This window comes from Colius striatus, chromosome 1, assembly GCF_028858725.1.
Source record: "Colius striatus isolate bColStr4 chromosome 1, bColStr4.1.hap1, whole genome shotgun sequence".
In the NCBI taxonomy this organism is placed as follows: Eukaryota; Metazoa; Chordata; class Aves; order Coliiformes; family Coliidae; genus Colius; species Colius striatus.
Window position 1 is genome coordinate 128172200 of NC_084759.1, and position 24145 is coordinate 128196344.

Below are 24145 nucleotides of genomic sequence, written 5' to 3' on the forward strand. Positions count from 1 at the left end.
CTATTTTCTTCTTTATCTTTTACACGCGCGCACAGGCACATGGTCTTGCACACTCCCCTCTCTTTCTTTTGCTCCTCAACTGTTAATGAAGGAATTTATTTTAAGTATAATACTTAAATATTAGAGTAATGCTATTTATAGATCAAAGTGGCATGTGCATATAGATGTACTGAGTTAGGCACAATTTACTAGATGGCTATACACTGAAGATTTATTAATACTATGAAATTGCCAGACCTATTGTAATACTTATTTTGTATTCTTTATATAGAAAAGTGCATGTACGAATTAAAGTATCTGGAAATAAATATATTTCTAAGATAATTTATCAGGAAACTAGTCCTTTCATACATATTTGTAAGAGAAAATGCCTTCATCTACACTGAAAAAATTGAGATCCTTAGGTAAAATATTGCAGTCTTTTCCCTTGAATTTTGTTTAAAACAAGGAATTAAAATAAATTACAAAACAAATCCAAATAAGTTTCGGGTGCTTTTTTCTCCACCTCCCAAAAATTAGAAAATACTTAGTGACTTGTACAAAAATAGTTTTAAATTTGGGCCACTGACAGCATTTTATCAAAAACATCTCCATATTGGCATTGCATTTGAACTGTTTTATGGGCAACATAAACTGAAAACGACTCATAACTTTAAGTAGTAAAACAGTATTTATTGGCCGATCAAACTAAGAGTGAGTAGAGAGTGAACTGTGTAGATTAAGGAAGGAATTTAGGAACATATGGCTTGGTGATACCTAAAATCAATTTCTTCAAAGTACTTTCGAAAGGCCTGTAGTAGCTGCACGGTACAATGCAAATAAAATACTAGGTAAGGATTTTAACTTACAGTCGTCATTACAAAATCACAAACTGCTAAACACTCCTCACTGAGAAATTTCAGAGTATTCAATAATATTACTGCTAATGATGCTGTTTAGATCATCTGAGGATTTTTTTTTTTTTTTTACGTTGCAGTACTTGTTGGGGTTGTTTTGTTGCTGAGGACTAACACATAAAGGAATATAAAATTGCTTCTGGTGTATTAGTTCATTATTTTATGGTGGCTTGCTAGAAATGGTCACTGTGAAAGTAACAAAAGCAGAATTGCCTTCTTATTGGTTTACTTCACAGTGAGGATTTCTGTAAGCATGCTGAAAATTAACGTAGCAGTACATAAAGATTGTGTGTGTGTGTGTTAATTGAAGAAAGATTAAAGTCTGCTCATTAGATTGGTGAATTCCATGTTTTAAATTTAAAATTATTTTTAGTCTGCAACTTGAAAGATTCAGCCTCTCTGATGAATTATGCACGTGAGGTAGAGCATTTAATTTTGAAAGTGTTTTGTGCTGGACTGCTAAGATCTCGTACAAAATGTTTGGTGCATGGAATGAAAAATTAAAGGCATAGACAATATTTTGCTTAATTAAAGAAATGTTTCTGTAGCTGTCTAGGGTGAGGTTTTGCATGTTTTCAGATAATGATTGGGTGAAACATGGTGAAAATAATCTTAGATGCACTGGTTTTGCTCCAAACTCTGTATTTTTCCCCCACCCCCATCCTCCACATGGATTTTTATTCTCCAAAAAGATATGTAAGGTGTTGCTGGTAAGATGAACGGTCTATTCTTAAACTCCCACCTATCTGGACTAAAAATATGGCTTTTACTGAATGATACTAAAGCTGAGAAAGCAGGGAACACGAGAGGAAGGTACATATGTTCTAGGCCTGTGAGTAATAGGAAGTGCTCAACAGAGAGCACTCTAACGTGCAAGGCAGGGAGCAGCTTGCAGTGAAACAAGAGGAGAGTAGTCCACAGCATTTAACACAAATAGGTGGGTTATGATGTGAGGGTTGCTTTCAGAGCTAAGAAATGAGACATGTGGCATCCTTATTCAGGCTAAACTCTTTGAAATTAATTGGAATTTTGCCTGGATGAACACTGCTAGTTTTGGATAAGGTTAAGGGAGATTTTATTGTGGGTAAATGAGAGGGAAAAGGGAGGAGGTGGAGAGAAGAAAGTGAAAGGGAATGGAGTAGGAGTTACCACTTTCAGATGTGGGTGCAGTCCAGAGTTCTCATCTTTGTTGAATATAGAAGATAATGTGAAACTGTAAGTCTGGGTTATATTTTGTATAGCTGTATTGGTGCAGCACTGCCTTCTCCTAGAATGAGCCAAGTATTCATAAACATTTTGTAGCAGCTAAGGAGAAATAAAAGAAGGAGTGGAAGGAATGCCTTGCTTCATCTAGTTTTCTTGTGATTTTTTTTTTTTCTTTCTTTTTTTTTCCCCTGGGGGTGGTGGTGTAATTCACATCCAGTCAGTGTTTCAGCAGCACCCTTGCAGGCAGAATGGTTTCACTGTAATCAGCCTTCGGCCATGTGCCACATATTCCTGTGGTAAGATAAACCTCGTTTGGGCCTTGTACCTCGTATGGTAGTGTTCAAAGTCTCCTGTGCACATGGGTGCTTAGGACAGAGGCAGGCTTGTGATTGTGACACCTTCCCTGAAGAAAATGGAAATGTGCTCCAATTATGCATTTTTTTCCTCCTAACTGCAGCAGTCGCTCTGAGCCTGAAACAGGTGCAGGTAATCAGCCCTCCCTTCTTCTCCCTCAGCAATGGTGGTTGTTGTGGAGCTCTAATATATGTAACAAAGCACTACTGCCATGCAGTTTTAATTTTGATTTATGACGTCTGTACCCATCTGAGAAGAAAAAAAAGAAATTTATAAATATGATTGCATGTCTTTGTTTCTCAAATAAGACATCCTGTAGAACATATTCCTTTGTAGTCACATACGCATTCATATAGTGTGCGTGCTTGTACAACACATTTGATTTTAGCAGAGATAGATGTTCATTTATTCAGCTTGCATGCAGCTAAATAGACTTGAAATTGCAGCCAGAAAAGTTGAAATCCCTGTAGCCAGCACAATAGACGTTCATAAGCAGAGTGATCCCAGTAGATATAAAATGGCGGGGTGGATGTTTTCAAGTGCACATGCACTTTTCCAAGTCCTGAGTTTATACTACTGTAAACTGTACTGGCTGTGCAAATCTGTACTTGTTTATGCATTTGACTCTGTGCCTGATCCACAGTAAGATGAATTCTGTTGAGTTTGATGGGCTGTAGAGCAATCCCCATCTACTCAAGTATTCACTAACATAGTATGTATGCACGTTTGTGGAATTGCTAATAAATCTGGCCTGGAACTTCTCACTAGCAAGCAAACCAGTTTGTGATTTTTCTAGGAGTGATGCAGGAATTTGTCCACAGGTATTCTTGAACTCAACAAACAACATTTTAAGTCTCTTAGTGACCCCAGTACTAGCATGGCTTCATTAAAATAGGAGGTAGGGTCTCCAAAATAGAACAGAACTCTGTTTAAGATGCCTTGCTTTGTAGGTGGATATACAGGAATAAAATGCCCAGAATCAGGCCCTTTTCAGCCTGTCTTTTAAAAAATATATGCTGTCAAATATAAGATCCCATCATTTTGAGTTGCCCTTTGTAAAAGCAATCTTTTTCACAGAAGATTAGTGTTATCAGTTATTCAGTGGTTGTACACTCTTCCCTCTTGCATAGGTTTGAAATTTGCTATGCCGTACCTCTGGAAACAAAGGATCTGATCCAAAGGCCTCTGAAGGCAACAGGGGTTTTTCCAGCTTCAAATGGGATTTGGATTAAGCCTATATACGTAATAGTTTGCAATAATGATCTGACTGATATAGTGATTTTTCAGGGTCTTCCACAAAACTTTTCAAAACTCTCACAAAAATTGTCCAGTCATTGATCATATTTTGTTGTTTTGTTAAAAAAAAAAGGGGGGGGGAGGGGGGTGATGGCTCCAAAGAGCTTAATCTCACTGATGCCCCGAATGCGATTTTAATGAACACACAAAAAAAGAGTGAATGTTGGTTCCATATTTGGTATGTAGTTGATGCATTACCTTATGCATTCTTTATTTAAATTAAAGCTGCCTTTTTGGAAGGAGTCTATAGATTTTAGATGGCAATGTACTAATTTATTTTTACAGACATAAGTTTAAATTAACCTCAACCATTGTATCCTGTTATTTGCCAAAGAAAATATTTAGCTCTCGTCCAATTTCTCTGGAGTTTCAAAGTGATTTGCATTTGCTCTTTACAAACTTGTTAAAACACATTTAGAAAAGTAAATTGCTTTGGATACCGACTGAAGATTTTGTTAAAGGGAAGGAAGAGGAGCTAAGGAAAAAATATTTTTTTATTATAACAACCAATGTACCTTTATTAAATATTAACTATGTCATCATTTTCTATAGCCTTTGGTTGATTGTGTTTGAATTACTGACTGATATTGCAACACTTCAAATCTGAGGTACGCTTAACATGTTGTCGGTGCATTCAGATACCTGCATACAGATATGTTTACTGTGACATTCATTCAGTTCTTGAAATTCTTTTATGAAGAACATTTTCAGAAGGAGAAGGCAACTGCAATTTTAATTAATAAAAGGGTTCACATCGTGTTATAAATACAGAGGGAAATATTTTTAGAATGTCACAATAGAAAACATACCATTGTTTGAAGCAGGTTTTGTTTTCTTTTTTGATTTAGGTAATTTCAAAAATAGAAAAGTTCATTGGTTGCAGTTTATCTCAGGAGCTAGAAAACAAGATGCAGCACCACTAAGTCTATTTATTTTAAAGCTGCGAGGGGGGCAGGCAGTGGCACTGAGTAGCTTAGAGAAATATGTGATAGCATTTTTTTGGCTTTACAACCATGATAGGCCAAGATACTTCACACTGAAGTTAATTAATCGGAGAAAGGGGTCAGTTTGAGAGTTCTGTAAAGGTGATAGAGCTAATACTGCTTTGTTTGTTTTTTTTTTTTTACACAAGTCATATTATTCTTTCTAATACATTGCTCACAGTAACTGGTCTTAAAAAATTTCAATAGGACAGGTGATAGAAAAGACTTTGTCCTGGCTAGAAGTTAAAGCTGTAGAAGAATTCATTTACATTTTCATCTGCAAGATGTAACACCCAGAAAGAAATTACAAATATTTATAGTGGTTAAGATGGACAGTTACTCAATTCAGGAAGCTCTGTGTTGGTGAACACAGAGCTTTGACATGGACTTTCATATGCATTTGTAATCTCTTCAGAATAAGTCTTCCTTTTTATTGGAATTCAACGTGCAAAAGAGTAGGAAAGCAATTTGATTGTATCCAAGAGGTTTTGATTGCTGTATTTGTTTTACTACCCATACACAAAGAGCTCTGGTATATTTACTTCTACATTTGTATATACAGCAAGAATTATTTTCAAAAGATTTTACTCTTTGATAAATAATTCTGCTTTTTTTTTTCCTTTTTTTAATATTTATTTTTCTCTCTAGCTGCAGATTTTTTTTTTTTTTTTTAATTAAGAGAGGAGAGTTCTCATGGTATTTTTGTTACCTTTGGCAGATGAGATGTATTGTCTTATTTGTCTATGGGAAACAAAATAGTATATCCAGTCCAGAGTCAGTGAAAAGTCTCCCACAGATATCAGAGAGTTTTAGGTTATACTCTCAAACCAAAGTAACAGTAATTTAAAAACCTGATAGAGGAAGCCTGAACTCAAATGACTCTTAAAGTGCATTTAAAGAACACTACATTCTGCATGACCTTATGGACTTGTGCAGTTAGCTTTTCTGCCTTCTTACTTTGTCTAATTTAAGCCAAAGAATGACACAGTCTTACTCTGTTCTTTTAAGGGACACAGCATTGGTATTCTTTCTACTCCAGCATGCATTTATGAATTGCAGGGTGCGTGGCATGGAATTGATTATATTATCAAAAAATAGATGGAAGCCCTGTTGTAGGCCCAAAGGGCACACCCATGTAAATATGGCTGCAGGGTTCATCATGGGATTTGGTTTTGTTTTGAATGCAGTGTGAAGTACAGGGGGATTTTTTTGTTGCACAGTTATTCTGTGAACAAATGATTTACATCTTTAAATCTATTTTTATTAGTAACCAATTTTTTTAATAGTTTTTCAACTCTGTTGTGAAGATAGTTACTAGGTTTTTTAATGGAAGGTTATACATTTCTTATTCTATAATTATTATAGAAGGAGGCATTAACATGATCACATGGAAATTTTGTTTCTTAAATGGAGATTTACATTGATGGATTGAAGGTTTAAGGTGCAGATTTACATTTAAATTACATATTATGTGACATTTACATTTTAAATGATACTAAAACAATTATTTCTACTGTCTCTTTGGTGCCTTCTGAATGTCTCTAAAATTATTTCATTAAGTATAACCCACTCTACTATATATATATGCTTCACTTATGAGATCACAGTATTTTTTTGTACGGATGCACTCCTGTTGGTGTAAATAAAACTGAAGTTGAACATGTAGTATTCATGTGTACACATTTAAGGTCCTTTTCAGTACTTTAGAGTGACAATTACTTTCTTCTCCTGACATAAGATGCTCTCAGAGGTTTTGTTTAACAGGAAAAAATGGTATCCATCAGGTGCTTATATTTCTTTCCTCAAAATACTTTCAGGAGTCAAAATTTAACCGTATTAATTAAGACAAATGGGTAAGGAGTAGCACTTGGCTGCAGATACAGCCAACTGGAAACAAGGTAGTCTGGAATTTCTGGAAAAAGGAGACTAATTTGGGAGGGAAAAGGTGATTGTGCCTGTTGGAAGTCAGGAGTGACAAAAAATGGTTGTAACTTTCTGAAAGCACTTCCATGTTTATGGGAGGTACTTGTATGCGCAGACTACATCTTGCAATCAGTTAAGCATAATTCTCTTCCCAAAATAGATTTCTTTACACTGTCAGTTACATTTGACTGTTTTGCACCCATATAAGGTTCCAGGTTGGACAAAGAAGCTCTAAAATGCCACTATTGTCAAAATAATTGCTGCAAGCCTTTTAACTTTCAGTGCCTGCTGAGCCAAATGCATAAAAGTGCACACACCCACCTGGTGATGAATTGAACTTCATGTGGAAGAGGGCAGTGAGTAAGCCAGTATCAAATCCTTGAATATTGTAACTTTTCTTGTCATTGATGTACTCTTCCTGAGATACAATCTAACCAAAAAACAGTGATTAATTGAAGGTTCAACAGGAAGGGCTAACAAGCTTTCCTGAAGTTGAATCTGTGAAAAACAAGGCCTACTCCTTAAATATACATATGAGTTATAAAGTTGCAAATGGAGAAGTCTCACAACTCAATTAATGGAAAGAGATCAAGCTGAAAATTACTATGGCAGTGCACTAGCAGGCTTTCTTACAGCTTTGTATGAGTATTTTTGGAAAAGGCATATAATGGAGAAGTATATCCACTTGATCAGTAGCTGTGTTTCCCTTTGCTGTCTAGAGGGTATTACTTCTAATGGCAATTAAAAAAAGTAAAGCCATTCTTCACAGAGCAAATTTCATCTCTTTACAGATGACTACTTCAAGGCCTCCATATAGTTAAGTCCCACTCAAACCACTTCAGAATGCATACAACTTTTTTCTCTTCTTTATATACTGTGCGCTGGTACTCTAGAAGCCACTGGCAGAAATACTGGGTAAAAAGAATAATTTTAATTGTGTCATCGAAATTAATGGGATTAAATCTTTCTGATCTAATAAACTCTCTGCACTGCAGGTTATATATCCAGTCGCTCTTTTATGCTTTAATTTGTAGACTATGCATCTTAGGCAGGCTATTGTCCAGAAATTAGGCCTTGATGAGGTGTGCTTATGTGGGAGTCATGGTACCCTTATCTGGAAAAATGAGTAAGAACTTGGGAGATTCTTTTACATTTAGCCTTAGATGTAATATTAAGAGCCTCCTCAAGTTTCCTTCTCTGCCTCAGAACCTTCCCTTGTAAGTTGGAGATAACTGACATTGCCTGTAAGATTTCTTCTGTGAGAAACAGTTGATATCTGGATAAACCATGTACATATATGTGGAGAAAATGGACTTGAGGAGCGGAAGTTGTGAGCAGTTTTGAAATACAGTGCCTGGAGAATTGGAGGGGTTAAATGCTGCTTTGCACAAGGCAGCATGATCTGTCTTGCAGCTGCTATTCTAGCCTTCAGCTTGCTTTGAATGGAGACTTTCATAGCTTTAGGAGACAGCTCCTCTGCCTCCCAAAATTCAGTAGTTTTCTCCATTGAAGTGGAAGGTTATGTGCTCCTTTGCATACTTGCCATCAGGTTTCTTTCATCAGCACTGTCTTGTAAATTAGTCACTCTGTTTTAAAGATTTGTAAGGAATAAGAGAGATTGCGACACACACAGTATCTGCATGGATATACCCTGAATCAAAATCTTAAGTTTGATCAGAGCAGCACAATAGAAAGATGCTATGAAATTGCCTGGTCTGTTGCCTTTCCAGTTTATGATTCTGCTATATAAGTAATTAAAATCCAGTACCTTGATAATGTCTTAAGATTGTATGAGGAAATTAATTAGATCATTGAAAGAAATAAAAAGGCAAAACACTAAAGCTTTACAGAACACTAAACAATGACCATGGAAAATAAAACTTACAAATTATAACATTTTATGCGCTCCCTGCGGAATGAAAATTGGGATGGAACTTCTAAAACTTGCCAGTGTCTTTATTTTAAAATCTTTTGTTTGCTGACTAATTTTTTCTCTGTTAATTCCATTCTTCGTGCTTGAATGTAGTTAAGTTTAGGATTTATTTCTTTTTACAGCAACCTATCCTGTGTTTGTACTAAAAAAGTTTAGTTTCTAGAAGACAGAGAAGCATGCATGGTTCATGCAGCACTGGCTTTCTCAAATCGTTCTGTGATTTTCATTCTCATCGAGGGCACAGCTACACTGGAGAGTGCCTTGGACATGCACAGGATGCAGGGTTGGGAAGCAGGCGAGGATTTGACTGATCGCAGAGAGCCACGCTGGTTCCACCATGTGGACAGCTTCAAGCCAGCTAAAGCTGCACTGTCGTAGTTACTGTGGAAGGCCAACTGTGTTTCAACGAATACTGCAAAAACTGTTCTCCCCTCCCCTTTTCTAATAAATGGGCTTGTGACAGTCAAATCCTGCAGATGCTCGTGCACAGGACTTGCTTTGCATCCACTGGTAGTCCAATGAAGTTCGTAAGTAGGATTATTATCACATATCCCAGATGTATTGCTTCCATGTCCTCTCCCCCTCCTACTGCTGTTTGCCCTTTCCTCTACTCAGCAGCTGGTAAGGGCTGTGTGAAAAACAGTGCATTGAACAAAAAGTGAAAATACAGGAAATCTACAGGCAGCATTTTCAGAAATATTTCTTAGTAATCTTTTGCTCAATTTGAGAGTTTTATAGGCTGATTATTAATGGTGCTGCTGGGCCCCAGGTTACGTTTTAGTCCTTACATGTAGGTGTCTCCAACTGGCTCATGAGTGCTTTTGGTAACCGATCTTCTTATATTACTTGTGCGAGAACACTTCAGTCCAAGCTGTGTATAGGCATCAGGCACCAATGAGTGTAAGCTAGCCAGGGTAGGCAGTTTACCTCTTCAGTTTACAGTATCATTGGAGATCAAATGGGAGAAATGAGTGTGATAAACCTGAGGAGAAAAAGAGCAGGGACAAATGTTCTAGTTTAGACTGTTAAATTTGGGCAGGTTTTGTAACTAAGATGGAGTAAGCACTCCAGTTTTTTTCATGCTGTTTGCACATGATTTCAAACTTCTGTTTGATTTTGGGGTTTTTACCGCTTTTTCTTTCTGTACTCTTTAGGTCAATTCACATCCAGTCTTTCAAAAATTAATGGTAGGCAAGGCTGTGGTTGCAGGAATTGCTGTGGCTCATGCATCTCCCACATAGTTGGTACCTGCCTTTGGCTGATGCTCAAATCAGAGAGGAACACAGAATAAGTTCTGTTTTCTTTCAGCTCTGTAAATGATGAGCAAGTTTCAGCAAAGCAGAGCAAAGACCTGGGAACTAATTGTGTCACAGATGAACTGACATGTTTTGAATGCACTTTTTGAGAAGCAGGGGTGTTGATTGCTCCACGAGTTCATTGTCAGAGAGATAATGAGATCTGCAAGTTTGTTAAAAATCTTCATTGGAAGAAAATCAATAGTAAAACAATGTTTCAGTCTGTAAGCCATTTCTTTTTAAAATCTAATTCTTTTCAGAGGTGAAAACTTTTCTGTTGGTGTTTTATTGAAACACAATATTTGAATACTAAGTCAGTGATGTGAAGGTGTTTTTTGTTTTTGTAAGAAGTTCTTCCATTAACTCACCAAACTCTTCACACCTTTTTTCTTTGTGTCTGGTTTTTAAAAAGCGGGAATTTTTACAAGATAGATTTCAGTTTTACATCGCAAACAGTAGAAGGTTCCTCTTTAGTATTGAATGTGCACATTACAGAATGTGTTTAACTGGAAACCAAATTTTTTTGTTTGAAATGTATGTTTTATTAATAAATTACTATTATTGCTTATTCTTACTGTAGATGTGCTGCTGCAAATAATGTAGTGATTTGTACTTCTAGCAGTTTTGCAAAAAGTAACACCATGAGGCATTCAACCTCTCCCTGAAAATTTATGGGCACTGAAAAACAGTATTAACATAAAAAAATATTTTAGAGACACAGAGAAAAAAAAAAAAGCAAGCCAGCTGGGTGAAACATGTCTTTCTGTTGATTTAAGAGCTCATATTTTATTTTGTCTAGCAATTAAGATGCATTTTTCCTTTTAGGAAATAAAAATGCATAATTTTGACTTCCAGTTTGAAAGAGCAGAAGCCTTGATTTCACATATTTCACATGGTTTCATTTTTGTCTAGTATTTTATTTTTACATTTGTACATCTTTAATTTTTGAAGTTGAAATCAGTCGCTTCTCTAAATTATTATTTGAAAAGGAGAAAAAGTTCCATTTCAGTTCAGGTACGTAAAGTAAAAGATGTGGCTCTGTGGCTGCTTCTGGTGGAGGAAAAAGCACGATAGCAGTGTCGGACCCCAAGTAGTTGTCTCTGTAGTAGCATTGTGATGGTGCAAACATTGCTGGCGCTGTACTTCTTTAGCAGGCTTCTGTAGTGTCAAAAGGTGAGAGAGGCTGCTATAAATAACTGTGATTGATTGTATTGTATCTAGTGATTTTTTGGAGTTACTACAGAAATTGGTGTGCTTTCAGATTTTGTCTTCCATCTTAAATAGCATGCGATGCTATCCCATTTAGTATACCTTTATTTAATTTGTCTCATTTGTGACACAGCCTTCCTAAAGAGCTCAAGCTTTAGATTAAAATGTAGTTCTCAGGCAGAAAGAAACTGCAGTAAAAGTAGTTGTACTACTAGTTCATTCTATGATTAATAGCAAGACTTGCTTAGAAGTTAGTCTTTGATTTCCTCTGTTTAATTGTAGCCTTAAGTGAAATGGGTTTTTGATTTATAGAAAATGCAAAATTGGGTACAGAAAGTTTTAAATTACAGTAACAGTAAAAATTTTCCCACAATAATCGTCCCATATTGTTTCAATTCAAAAGAGCTAAGGCTTGATTTGTGTGGGAAAGAACCCATGGCAGCCAAGTTCCACATTTGAAACCAAGGAGAGGGGAGGATCAGTTACCCTCTTTTGAGGGTATAAAAATATGCCTGAACTTCACTATGTAATACTTCTATCATATATTCCCTCTTCGGAAGGGTGTGTGATAATTAATTAATTTAGAATAGCTATTTTCTTGCATACATATCATGTAAAAGTAAGTAGAAAAATTGTGTTAGGACGTACAAGAACATTGGCAAAAAAATCCAGAAGCTTTAGGAAAAACGATGCCTTGTAATCATGATTGAAAATGAATTTCTATGTATTTTAATAATATTTGCATAATTCAGAATGGTTCAGTATACTGTTAAAATTTTAATAATTGTAGTTTAATAACAGTAGTTTAGTTCCTAAACTGCTTTTTGGAAGTTCTGTGTGGCTGATCTTGCTTTTTCTTCACCATGTTTGTGTTGACATTTTCTTTCATTAGACCACAATCGCTATATATGTTCACAGCACTAATCCTAGATGTTGAAATTCTAAATAGTTAGAATATATTCAGCATAAATTAAGCTGTTTGGGGAGAAATGACTGCTTTAATAGGACAATACCAAATTCTGCTCTGTTTACAGGGCTAAACGCTGAAAAACATTGTTCTGACCTATGGAGTATCTGTGTTCCTGAGAATATGAATTTTGGCCTTTCGTATTTGCTTTTTTTTGTGTACAAAAATACAGTAAAAGATAAGTTTACAAATAATACTGCAGTTGTTATTCTTTTGGACGACCTACTGATTTTTAAAACCCTACTTCACAGTCTCTCCTCACATACAGGTTTGGGTTTTTTTTTTTTTTGGAACATACTGAATTTACAGTTTAAATGTAAAATGCTACTTCTGTTCTCTTTGATTTGGCATGACCAAAATTTAAAATCTAAGCATAAAGCACAATATTGATCTCTTTATAAGCATTTTCAAATTGTGTAGCACTTGTTGGATAATTTATTGTAGTAGCATTTTAAAATCAGGTAAGCTCTGCTGTTGTGCTATCGTCTGACAGTTTAATCAAGATACAAATTTAGAAACAAATCAGCACTGTCTTTTATATAGTGCCTCTAAATCCATGGTAATTGGTACCAGACCTTGGTAAAAGGAAAGGATCGCCATTTCATGCTACCAATACCAGTGGGTGTTGCTCCACAGCTGCATCATATAAGATGAGAAGATGCAAGAAAAATTAAAGGATCCCCACATGCATTTTTCTGTAATACACCTTTTCCAGAGTTTGAGGTTGATGGAAAATCCCCTTGAATTCAGTGTGTTAGCCTGCTGTAAATAGTGCTATATGTTCAGCACGCTTTAGCTCTTACCTTTTTATAGCATTGGACAATTTTTAAGTCAGCTTTCTTTACTTTGTAGTTTTGAAACATTTTAAAAACCTAAAAAGCCTATACTTCATAACATCAGAAGAGGGAGGGTATAGAATAGAAGTGCTCTTGGTGTGTTTGGATTGTGCTGATGTAAACTGGATGAGTTTAGACTCTCTACAAAGGCCTATTTTGAGTAGTTTTGTCAAGTCACAGTGTACCTTGCAATGTGAGCTGCAGTGCAGGTTACGCTCTGGCTCTCTCCATTTTTCAAGGATTCATGCTCAGCTAGAGCATATACGAGCTATAGACTGAGGCAGTATGCTCTGGCAGCACAGATGGAGTATTCTGTCATTAGGACTGTTTGTTGCCTGTTGGAACACACAGCATATTTCTACCGTGGCATCAACAGTTTCTAAGAGCTGGGGTCAAAATAAACAGGTTGCAGTTGGATACAGGAACAGTCTGGGAAACAACATTCCTTGCTTAGGCACAAGCATATTCCTAGATGCATGGATAAAAAGGCATTTTTATAGCAAGAGCTTATTTTAACGTATGCTGGTGTATACAGATTAGCATAGATTTGCAGGAGTACAGACAGTAAACTTTCTGTGGATATTGGCATGCATGTGCAAAATTAACCAGTTATTTTAAATAAATAAGCCAATTTAAAGACAATACTCAAGCACTATTTCTCCCAGTATTCGGAGCACCGTGGCAAAGTGAAAGTGATGTGATCGTGCACATTTTAAAAATACATGTTTTAATTAGGCTTCAACCTTCTCTGCAAGCCTGGAAGTCACTAATTGCACTGGTGCACACAGTCCCTTTGAAGTCGATGGGACTCTTTACAGGGGCAAAGTTTGAGCGCTGACAGACAAGCTCTGGCAAACCTCCTTGAAGTGGTTTAAGTTGCTACTGCCCCGAACTCCCCGCTCCACCCTTTTACTAGGGATTAGTGCTTCCTTAGCAGAATTTGCAGAAGGGAACGTGTACCCACACCTTAGCTGCTTTGTTGCAAAACCCACAGGCTCAGCTCAAACACTTCGAAAGGCATCATTTTCTGCTAAGCTGCTGGAGCATGCCTTAGGTCTGGGTTTGCTGATTCAGCATGGAGAGCCGTAATCTCCAACAGCTAGGTGGAGCAGACCGCTGGGAAAAGTAACTTCAATGTGTGATGGCAAGATTCACCAGAGCTCAAATGTTACTGTCCCTTCCATTATAGGTAAGTATTCACAGGATCAGTCCATGTCAGCTCAAGTTCCAGGTGAAATCCTGGCCTCAGACAGATGAACAGAGTTTTAACCAGGGATATCAGTGCAACCAGGGTTTAATTTGTGGTGTTTAAAAAGCCAGCAGATTTTTACAGAACAGGACAAATACTTGTGATGATTTTGGCTTGAATGGATATGTAAATACATTTGCTTCCTGACAGAATCAGCAACAGTCACTTTGAAAGGTTTACTCATATTTGCCTAGTCACAGTTCATTTATAGCTAATGCAACTATCTCCTGTTTATTGAACTGCAAACACTTAAGTGCAGAGCAAGCTGCTAGAAGTTAGAAAATGTTCTCATGGGTTTGCTTTTATTTTGTGGGAGGATTACATGTAACTCAAGTTTCAGTGGTTAAAATTAAAAAACAGGGCTATTTTTTTTTCTTTTTTCAGAAATGAAACATTATTGAACTGTATGCATAATAGTAAACAGCTAATATGCAGATCTGTAGTGGCAGTAGTGAGAAGAGGTGTCGAGAGCACTAAGAAAATTTATTAGACTAATATGGAAAGATGTGTTTAATTCTTTAAAAGAAAGAGTAAAAAAGAATACTTCCTGAAATTCTTCACTGCTACAATTTTACTGTTGTTGCTGTTCTTGATTCCAATGTCCCAAGGACTTCAGTAGTCCATGTTACAAGTCAAGTAATAATATTATCAGTCCTTCTTACCTTCTGTAAGGTCCTTCTGTCACAGTGACAGGCTGGAAAACTTATTTTATGGACTGATCTGTTTGTCTTCACTAGATTTTCTTTGCTGTGGTGGCTCTTCTCTCTCTGGATACCCCTACACGTATTACATATGTGACAACATATTCTTCTGTACTTTACAATGATAGGTCTTGTACATTCTTCTTCATCCCAATCCACCTTCTCTTTACTATTCACAAACAACTTCTGAATCTCAGGTTCTTCGCTGACTGTAAATGCAGATGAGAACACAGCCTTCTTCCCCACTTGTTTTAAGTTTGCTCTCAGAGCCCACCACGGATGGTCTGTACCTCATACATAATAAAGATTTGGGTTTCTTTTCTTCTTCTGAGGCAAGTTTCTATGAATGTAAGAGGCAGACACTCTGGCAAGCTTAGACCTGTGTTTTTATATTTTTTTCTAAATGAGCCTTGGGGGACTTTTTTGCTATAGTTTGGAACCCTTTCATACCTTGTGGAGCTCAGTAATATCTTGGTGCCAGAAGTAATAACTTGTTTTGTCCTACCTGATCTTTTCTTAGGGAAAATGATATACATTAGTAAAATGAAGTTAGGGCACAGCTGGACAAGAAAAAAAAATAAGCAAATGCACTCCAGGAACCGATGAAAATAAGTTGCTTTAGGATGACAGTCTTCTAATAAAAGTATAGCAGGTTTGTGCTGTTTTTTAGAAGTGCTTTGTGGTGACCTGTTATAACTACTCCTAGTAAGTTTTTCTTTCAGTGAGTTTACTCTGCACTATTTTTAGATTTGAATAATAAACTCTGTGTACCAAAATGTACTCAGGGCTTCATGTAAGAGCCAAACAAGCATTTTCAAATGTCAGATGTTCGAAACTCTAGGCACCTCAACACTGTTGCTTCCCGGTTCCTTTATGTATTATCACATTTGTGTTGTTATGCTCCATGTTATAGTAGTCATAAAAACAGGTACATGTGTGGAAATCTACTTCATGGGTCTTGCTGTGCATGTGCTTTGATTTTCTGTTATGTGTGGAGGCTGCCTGCCTGCACAGGGCTGTTCTTGATCTCAGCAGTATGCTTTCGGAGCTGAAAATATAGAACACATGCAGGAAAAAAATATTAGAAATACATTTATACCAGCAGTTTTAGCAGCTTATTTGACCCTCATGAAAAAGGATATGTCGAGAAAGGATATTGGGTTGTATTTTTTTAAAGATAAGGGAAAAATGTCATGAAGTAAGTTGGATTTTGTTCATCATGAGGAAAAATTTCTACAGATTGTTCATTCCTTCTTTGTTTTGCATGTTGATACTATTAGGAGTGTTACTCATTAGGTAGTAACAATTACAGTCCAGAATCAACTCATGGATTTCAGAGTGTTTGCTGAAATACTGTGGCATTCAAGTGCCTGAAAGAATAATTGGCATAGAGAATAAAGAAAATAATAGTTTGGATAGAGAAAAAAGCTACTGGTGTCAGATAAGACACTTTTGGGACCTGGACCATATCAGAGTTAAGGCCTCTAAGGAGTAAACAGAGCAAATAAAATCTTGTGAGAAGAGACTAGCTCCAGAAAACATACCAGTTAGGCAGCAATGATCAAGAATATAGAATTATTGTTGGAACGTCCTTTCATAGGTTGGAAGAGAATTTCAAGAGGTGTCTGGTTCAACCTGCTGCTCAAAGCAAGGTCAGCTGCAAGATCAGACCGGGTTGCTCAGAGTTTCATCCAATTCAGTCATGAAAGCTTCCAAGCATGGAGACTACACGTCTCTGTGAAGCCTCTTCCATTGTTTGACTGACTTCAGGGAAGAAAAGTTTTTCCTTGTTTACAGCCTGTATCTCTCATATTTCAACTTGTATCTGTTATCTTTTGTTCTCCCACCACACCCCACTGTGAATAACTTGTCTCCGACTTCTCAGTAACCTCTCCTGAAGTATAGAAGGGCTTTCAGCAAAGCCACCTCTTCTCCCAGGCAGAGCAAGTTCAGTTCCCTTAGCCTCTTCTCACAGGGCTAATGCTCCAGCCTTCTGATCGTCTTGAGGTTCCTTCTCTTTAATCTATCTGTGTTGTAGTAATGCTCATCAAGTCAATGAGTGACACTGGAGGCATGTCTGGACATTGCTGGGGCTATCGTATGCGGGTCCACATGATGGTTGTAGCCAGGACAGGCTTGGTGGCTGCACGTGAGCCATACTGCCCTCTCCAAGCTCATCTATGGTATATGGCTGTTTTTGCTGACCATCAGCTAGAAGTACTGCCAGGAGCTGATGCTGCTGACTGGCCTGGCCTTGGCCTTCACAGCAGATTCCTGGTTTAATAGTGTGGTGTTTTTAATTTCAGGTGTTAATTTAGGAAAAAGTATTAGACCAGATTAAAAAATTACAACACACTTTAAATGTTCCAAGATATTAAAACACTGTAGAGCTTCTTTCACTTTGCTGGGTGGTTTCTGAGCTGCTGAGGTACTCATTTTAAGTACAAAACATGAGGGTTAAAGATAGACTTAGTTGTAAAAGTTAAATGTCTTATGATTGCGTAACTGCAGGAGCCAAGGCTTTAAGAACAATACTGAATGTCATTAAATCTTGGTTTTGAAATTAAACATCATTGATAAGATCAAGAGTCTGTTGCTTTTGTGAACAAATGTTCATCTAAGAAGTGTTTTTTCAAGTAGTGAACTATGTAAAGTTCTGAAATGATAGCTGCTATTATGTGCTCATCTGCTTGGCACAGTAATAAAAGTATACATTGATGTTCTAAGATGTGTATTTAGAAGTATGGATTCAAATTAATCACCCTGCTACTGTGTAAATTGCTTGCTGAGTACAATGGCATATATGTTTTTGTAGGAAGTTGTATATTCTATATGGGTACAGTTAAATTTAGTATTTCAGGTGTTTATTTTTTATTACATATAATTCAAATGTAAACCAATTTAATTTTACTAAACATGTGTGGGGTTTTATTTACATATTTAACCTGAGACAAGTGTTTTAGGGGTAAATGTTGCATTGTGATAATGAGTAAAGATTAAATTATGGAGATTCTCAAATAATTGCTCAAGGAGTCTTTCAGCTGTCCACAAGCATCTGTGTGAGCAGAGCAACGGGAATTCCTGTGTCTGCAAGATTTGAATCATCTGAGATTACTAGTTTCTACATACACTCTGCAGATGGGGATGAGTCTCTTGCAGCACATAAGGCTTGGCCCCTCTCACACAGGCTGCAGAATGGATTTTTACTGAGAGACAAGCTTTGTGGAGGAGTCCCTTCTCTGCTTAAAAATCATGATAGTCCTTCATCCATTAATTAGTTTTATCTTAGATTTAAGCTCGAGATGCTTCCTGACAGCTACACAATGTCCTTAGGAAATCTCCAGTATGAATTTACAGGCCGTATAGTTATGAAAGTACTGCCGCTGCCTGTAACACGTTTACTCTTCGTATTAGGAAATCTTTGTGATAAATAATCCACAAGATGTTTGAGAAACTGTTAATGTTACTCCTACACTGGACAATTCATCAGATCAGGTTTACTCTGTTATTTTACAGACTACGTGACTTGTAAGTCAAAAAGCAGGTGTCTGTCCTTTTCGCGTCACTGAAATGCATGAGGCGTACAGTTCAAAACAATGCTGCTGTCCTGCTTTACAATGCAGATAACTTCTTTTCTTTTACAGTTTGTCTCACTGTATAGAGAGCAGTTGGAAATATATGTGCATGCTGCTTGATCTGTTTCTTTTTTCCTCATGGTGCAGTTCAGTCTCCTGACAAAGAGTGTCTGTGCAATGCAATCACAAAGCTAATGGATTAAGATAGAGAAGTATCTAGCAGCATGTTGATAGAAAGGACACAAAAAGGATAAAACTCTTGCAAGGGAAATTTTTTGAGAATTACTGCTCTTGTGAAGTTAAAATATGTGCTCTTAAAATGCCTTTTCTTCCCCATCCACACTCTGATATATTACCCAATTTTTAAAAATTGATGTTTCTGTAAAACTTTGATTTTTAAACTCTCACATGTGTACGTACCTCTTTGTGTGTTTGAGATCCAAATGCACTGTTCAGGCATCCTTTCTTTTACAGCTAATATTGATGATCTGGCCCAAGAGTTACAAAAGCAGAAAAGATAAAACCCTTTCAGACATTTCCTGCTTCACTTGATACATATTTACATGTTTCTGCATGGTGAAAATTTTTCTCTTTTTAAAAATTATTTTTTTCAGCATATCAGCCTGGATATAGTCTCTCTGTAAGAAGTGTGACATTTACAGCTGAAGAATTACAGTTTAACACTGCAAAAGCTCTCCCTCATCTGAACCGTCATTCAAAGTGCAGGATGAAAGTAGCCAAATAGAAGTTTTTTGTCACGTTGTCTGCAGGACTCCTACAAGATTCTTCTGAAACTTGGGGTAAGACTTAAAAAAAAAAGAGAACAAATATCTTAGTTGTAAAGCAGAAACTCGTATGAAGCATGAAGGTGTAATTCTAGGGCAGAGAAGATACTGTTTGCGCATTGGCCTCCATGCTGAAATACTTACGTAGGAACAATTCCATATAAGAAAATGTCAATGCAAAATTTGTTCAAATAATGAAAACAGAATCAACACAAAGCCAAAGTTTAATACCAGCATGAAATATATATATTTGAAGAAATTGTTTACTATTCAAATATGAAAGCATATATTATGTTTTCATTATTCTTTTGAGAATAAATGTCAGAGTACGGAAATGTTTAACTATGAAAAATAAGTTTTAGTGTAAGTATGGAAAGTGTGAATTGCTTAGTAGTACAATATATTTTGGCTTGCGTAGCTCCTGAGAAATAGCTGAAATGTTTGCACTGCGTATAGTTAATGTTGTTGCCTTCTTCATAGTGTTCAGTAGTGGTATCCATTGCTTAGTGTTTGGTGAATTCAGTTCTTCCAGTTTATTTCCTTACTGCTATATCAATTTAGTACAGGTATTTGAGGTGTCATCAGCATACCTTCTCTGTCACTGGAGTCATAATATTTCATATACAGAGCATTTTCCAAGGGATGTCAGTACTTTCTCATGTACATGAATCTTTTTCTCCTGCTTCTGTTTCAGATCATACATATAACTAAAATTCAAGCCAAAGATCTTCTTGTCTAAATGTGTATTGCGTACAGTTCTTCCAGGTGTTTACATTCATGGCAATATAAAATGCTTCTTATGACAAATAATGGAATGCTCATTTTATAGCCTTAGGAATTTGGCCAGGGCATACAAACAATTTAATTTTCATTTGTTTATATTCAGACGGGTTTATAATTAAGACAGTAACAGGCATAAACATTCTTTCAGCCTTTGCAGCTCATCTTTCTTGTTAACATCAAAGAGAATATTTGTGGTAGAAGAAATAGCAGTAATAAGTGTGGGGGAATCAATAGCATGCTGATTTTTTTTTCTTCTTAAATTTTCTTTTAAAAACCTGTTTATCCCCTATCCTCCTATCATCTGTGTATCTGCAATAAAGGAAAAGCATGCATACATCTTTTGGTTATCATTCCAAATATTGTAGATGAAAATGATAGATATACACTGGTACTACTTTCTGTCCACATCCCAAACCACTAGAGAGATTAATGAAAATGTGCCTGGACTTACATAACCATTACACCAATGCCTTATTTGTAGAAACAGCTAGTCCAAACTGTCCTTTTGCTGATGAATCCATTGCACCGATCCGTAGTCTGCATGATCCAAGTATGGACTAAATCAAGAACATAATAAAGCTGAACAAGAATCCTGACATAGGATAACATTGTTTTATGTAGAAAACATATATGTGTGTTAAAATACATATATATGTGAAAATATATATTTGTGTTCAGACATATGTGTATGTGTGTAAATATATCAAGTCTTCTAGATTTACTGTGTCTTTAGACAAAGCCCTGTAAATGACAGACTTTTTAGTTGAAGGGATCCTATATCTTTTGTGTCAGGTCTGAGACAGTTGAGATCAGCTAAAATGTCAGTCCTGGAAGGTGTGGGAGAGAGTTGAGAGTAACATCCCTAAGGGCATTTTGAGTCTATAATTTGATTCCTCTTATGACTTAGTTCAAAATAGCGTGTATTTGTTGGCTATGAAGCCCGTTTAGCTCTGCAACTAGGGACATTTGATTGGGTCTGTGCATATCTACTGTAAAGGTACTGAGAGGCTGTGAGTTTCAAGGCCTTAAAATAATTATACTGAGTAATGGCTTGTCTTGATGAAATGTTATCAGTTTTCTGATTTTTGTCTTGTTTTATGTCTTTAATTACGTGCCAGTGGTGTTAAAAAGCTGAGATTTGAGTGTCCATATATTTTACACTGATTTTAAAAACATAAATAGCTCACCATAGGAATCTTCTTACAAAAAATGGAGAGGGTAGAAATCAGTCTGCTTAAGAGGTCCTGGTTCTTAGAAAGAAAATAGTTATTATTGTTACCTCTGTGCATAAGTCTAGTAATACATATATCTTCTTAGGACTAGACCTCAGAATAAATTGTAAGATCAGAGACTAAACTAAAATATTCAAAAGCTTGGTTCCTGTGTATTGTTAGGGAAGTGATCTATTCCAAGAGCTCTTATGTATGAAGTCTTGTAAGTATCTGCACTTGGAAGTTCATTTTTTGAGGGAGAAACCCAGCTAACAATAAAATAAGGCAGTGCTCAATTATATTGTCACAAATAATTAAAGTAAATTTGCAGTCAGAACATCTTCAGTGTATACATTAAATACTAGCCTCTCTTTTTATTGCCATATTGTTTCACAATTTTCTCTGTAATACTATAGTTTATTTTGAAAAAAACCCCACACCTTTGTGTCTTGGGCAAACATTCAACATGCTTAGTGTTTTCTCATTCTCTTGGTTCTCACTTGTGTATTGATAGGAGGCTTTTTGGAGCATGCCTTAAAAATCTTTAATAACCAACAAACCTTTCTTCAAGTACACTTGCTCTGGATACTCTCCGAGGGAGGAGAAGTTGTCATCCTGTGTTTCTTAAGTCCTGTATGTGTGCATTTGACTCCATCAGGTGGTGTTGTATTGCTCCAGATATAAATAGAAAGAGAAATCAGTAAATGTCTCCTTGTCTTATCTGTTTGCTACTAAGTGAGAAATGAGGCATTTTGAAAACGTTTGAAAACACATTCAAATTCAGTTTTCCTATTTCTAATTTCTCAGTTACAGGCCTGGGGAGCATGGTGTTCTCAAATCAGCAGAGGGGAAGGCTGACCTGGTGCTTGTTAAATTTCTTGAAAGTTAATTTACATGTGTTCAGATAAAGATTTGGTCTTGTGGAAGTTTTTTCTTAACTGCAATTTTCTTTGTAATTCCACAAGTTGTTGAATGACTTGGACTTTTCCTACCAAAAACTTTAGACTCACCTGTGAAAAGCATATTGCTTTGTACACAGATTCCTTCTTTCTGTACACAGAAGAGCAGATTCCTTTGAGATCTTAACTGTGCTGGTGAGAAATGAATACAGATAATGGTCAGTGCAGTTGCTCCAATATTAAATTCCTCCTGCAAGCCTTTCAAGACTGGATTTCTTTCCAGTCCACAGGAAATGATCAGCCATTAATATATTTATTTATTTATTTATTCCCAGAGAGGAATGTGCTGGAATAGAAATGTAGTATGTAACATAAAGATTAAAACATACCCTCAAGTTAGTTAATTCATTGGAAAGGTACTGACTTTGTCCATGCAACTAAAATGACAGTAGTATAGCAGGGAAAGTTAATTGTAGGAGAAGCTGGTTGCTTTGTATTTGCACTGTTATTAGTTCCTTAGAATATTGCCAAACTTAAAATATCTAGGATGAACTTTACAGTGAAGGGCATATTATTCAGATTTACTCTGATAGTGAAATTTCAATCAAAATAGTTGGGACTGAGGACAGTCTTACCTTTGACATATTCTGAATTTTGATGTCTTCATGCTTTAACTGCCAACTTTTTCTAATCAGTTCTCTAAATATAAGTCTTTCTTTGTTCACTCAGTTGGATTATTGAATCTCCAGCTGAAGAGTGAGGTCGGTAATATGTTCCTTATCATTAAAACTTTTTTCTAATACATTCCTCAGTGTATGGCTCCTTTGCTGTGTGCACAATTCTTTTGCAAGTGGCTTAACTCTAGCTGACATTGTATAAAGAAATTTTATTTTGAAGATTTAAGGAACAAAAGAAGCTTACAAAGAACAACGTAAGAAGGTAATTAAATTCCCTGGGTAACCAGGAGAAAGGTAGAAAGGCAGTTACGTTACTTTAGAGTATTTTGGGTAAGTCATAATCTTCCTGTTATTTTGGTATATGTCATATTCTTTATGTTCCATAAGTATTACTTTTTTACAAATTACCAAACAAGTTAGAAAATATTTTCATAGTCTCATAATATTACTTGAGTACTTCCAATAACTTACTTATATCAATAATCGATTACACTGAATTTTTAAACAGTGATTAGCATATACAAATTCTCATGATTGGAAGCTACATACCCAGATAAAGCAAAATCTGAGAAAGATAGACATCAAATGAATTGATAGTTCCTACATTTAAAGAAGTAGGAGCATAATTTCTGTGTAGGTGATGAAATGAGATGGGTGATTTTTCCCACCTACTTCAAAAGCCTATTCTAGATAGAAGGGTTGTTTCTTTAAGTGCCTATATCCTTTTCATCGGGTATGGTGAGCTGCCTGCTCCTGGGCACACAATGTCTAGCAGGAGATGAACTGCACACCCATATTGCTTGAGACTGGAACCAGTGCCTGTTAAATTGACTGAGGTGTGCTGCTTTTGATAGGAGAATGCAGGACACCTCTGGCATATCATAGAATCATAGAATGGTAGGAGTTGGAAGGGACCTGTAGAGATCATCTAGTCTAACCCCCTGCAGAAGCAGGTCCACCTAGATCAGGTTGCATAGGAACATGTCGAGGCAAGTCTTGAAGACCTCCAAGGAAGGAGACTCCACGCCCTCCCTGGGCAGCCTGTGCCAGAGCTCCATCACTCTCACAGTGAAATAGTTTTTCCTTATGGAACTTTTTGTGTTCCAGCTTCATCCCATTACCCCTTGTCCTGTTGCTAGATGCCATCGAAAAAAGGGATGTCCCAACCTCCTGACACCCACCCTTTAAATATTTTTAAATATTAATAAGATCCCCCCTCAATCTCCTCTTCTCTAGACTAAAAAGCACCAGTTCCCACAGCCTTTCCTCATAAGGAAGATGTGCCAGTCTCCTGATCATCTTGGTAACTGTAAGCATCTTCTGTGTTCTTGCTTTGCGAAATTCGTCGGAAATTATTCTTAATAATA

At 36.5% G+C, this 24145-nt stretch overlaps 1 long non-coding RNA gene across 3 annotated transcripts in view; it reads left to right on the top strand.

Annotated features, from left to right (window-relative positions):
- The window catches only part of LOC133624691 (uncharacterized), an 82584-nt gene that overhangs the window by 8458 nt on the left and 49981 nt on the right, over positions 1-24145 (top strand). For all 3 annotated transcript variants that reach the window (XR_009818054.1, XR_009818052.1, XR_009818053.1), the window contains exon 4: positions 19038-19223. This is a non-coding gene — a long non-coding RNA (uncharacterized LOC133624691). The remainder of the gene's footprint in view (positions 1-19037; positions 19224-24145) is intronic.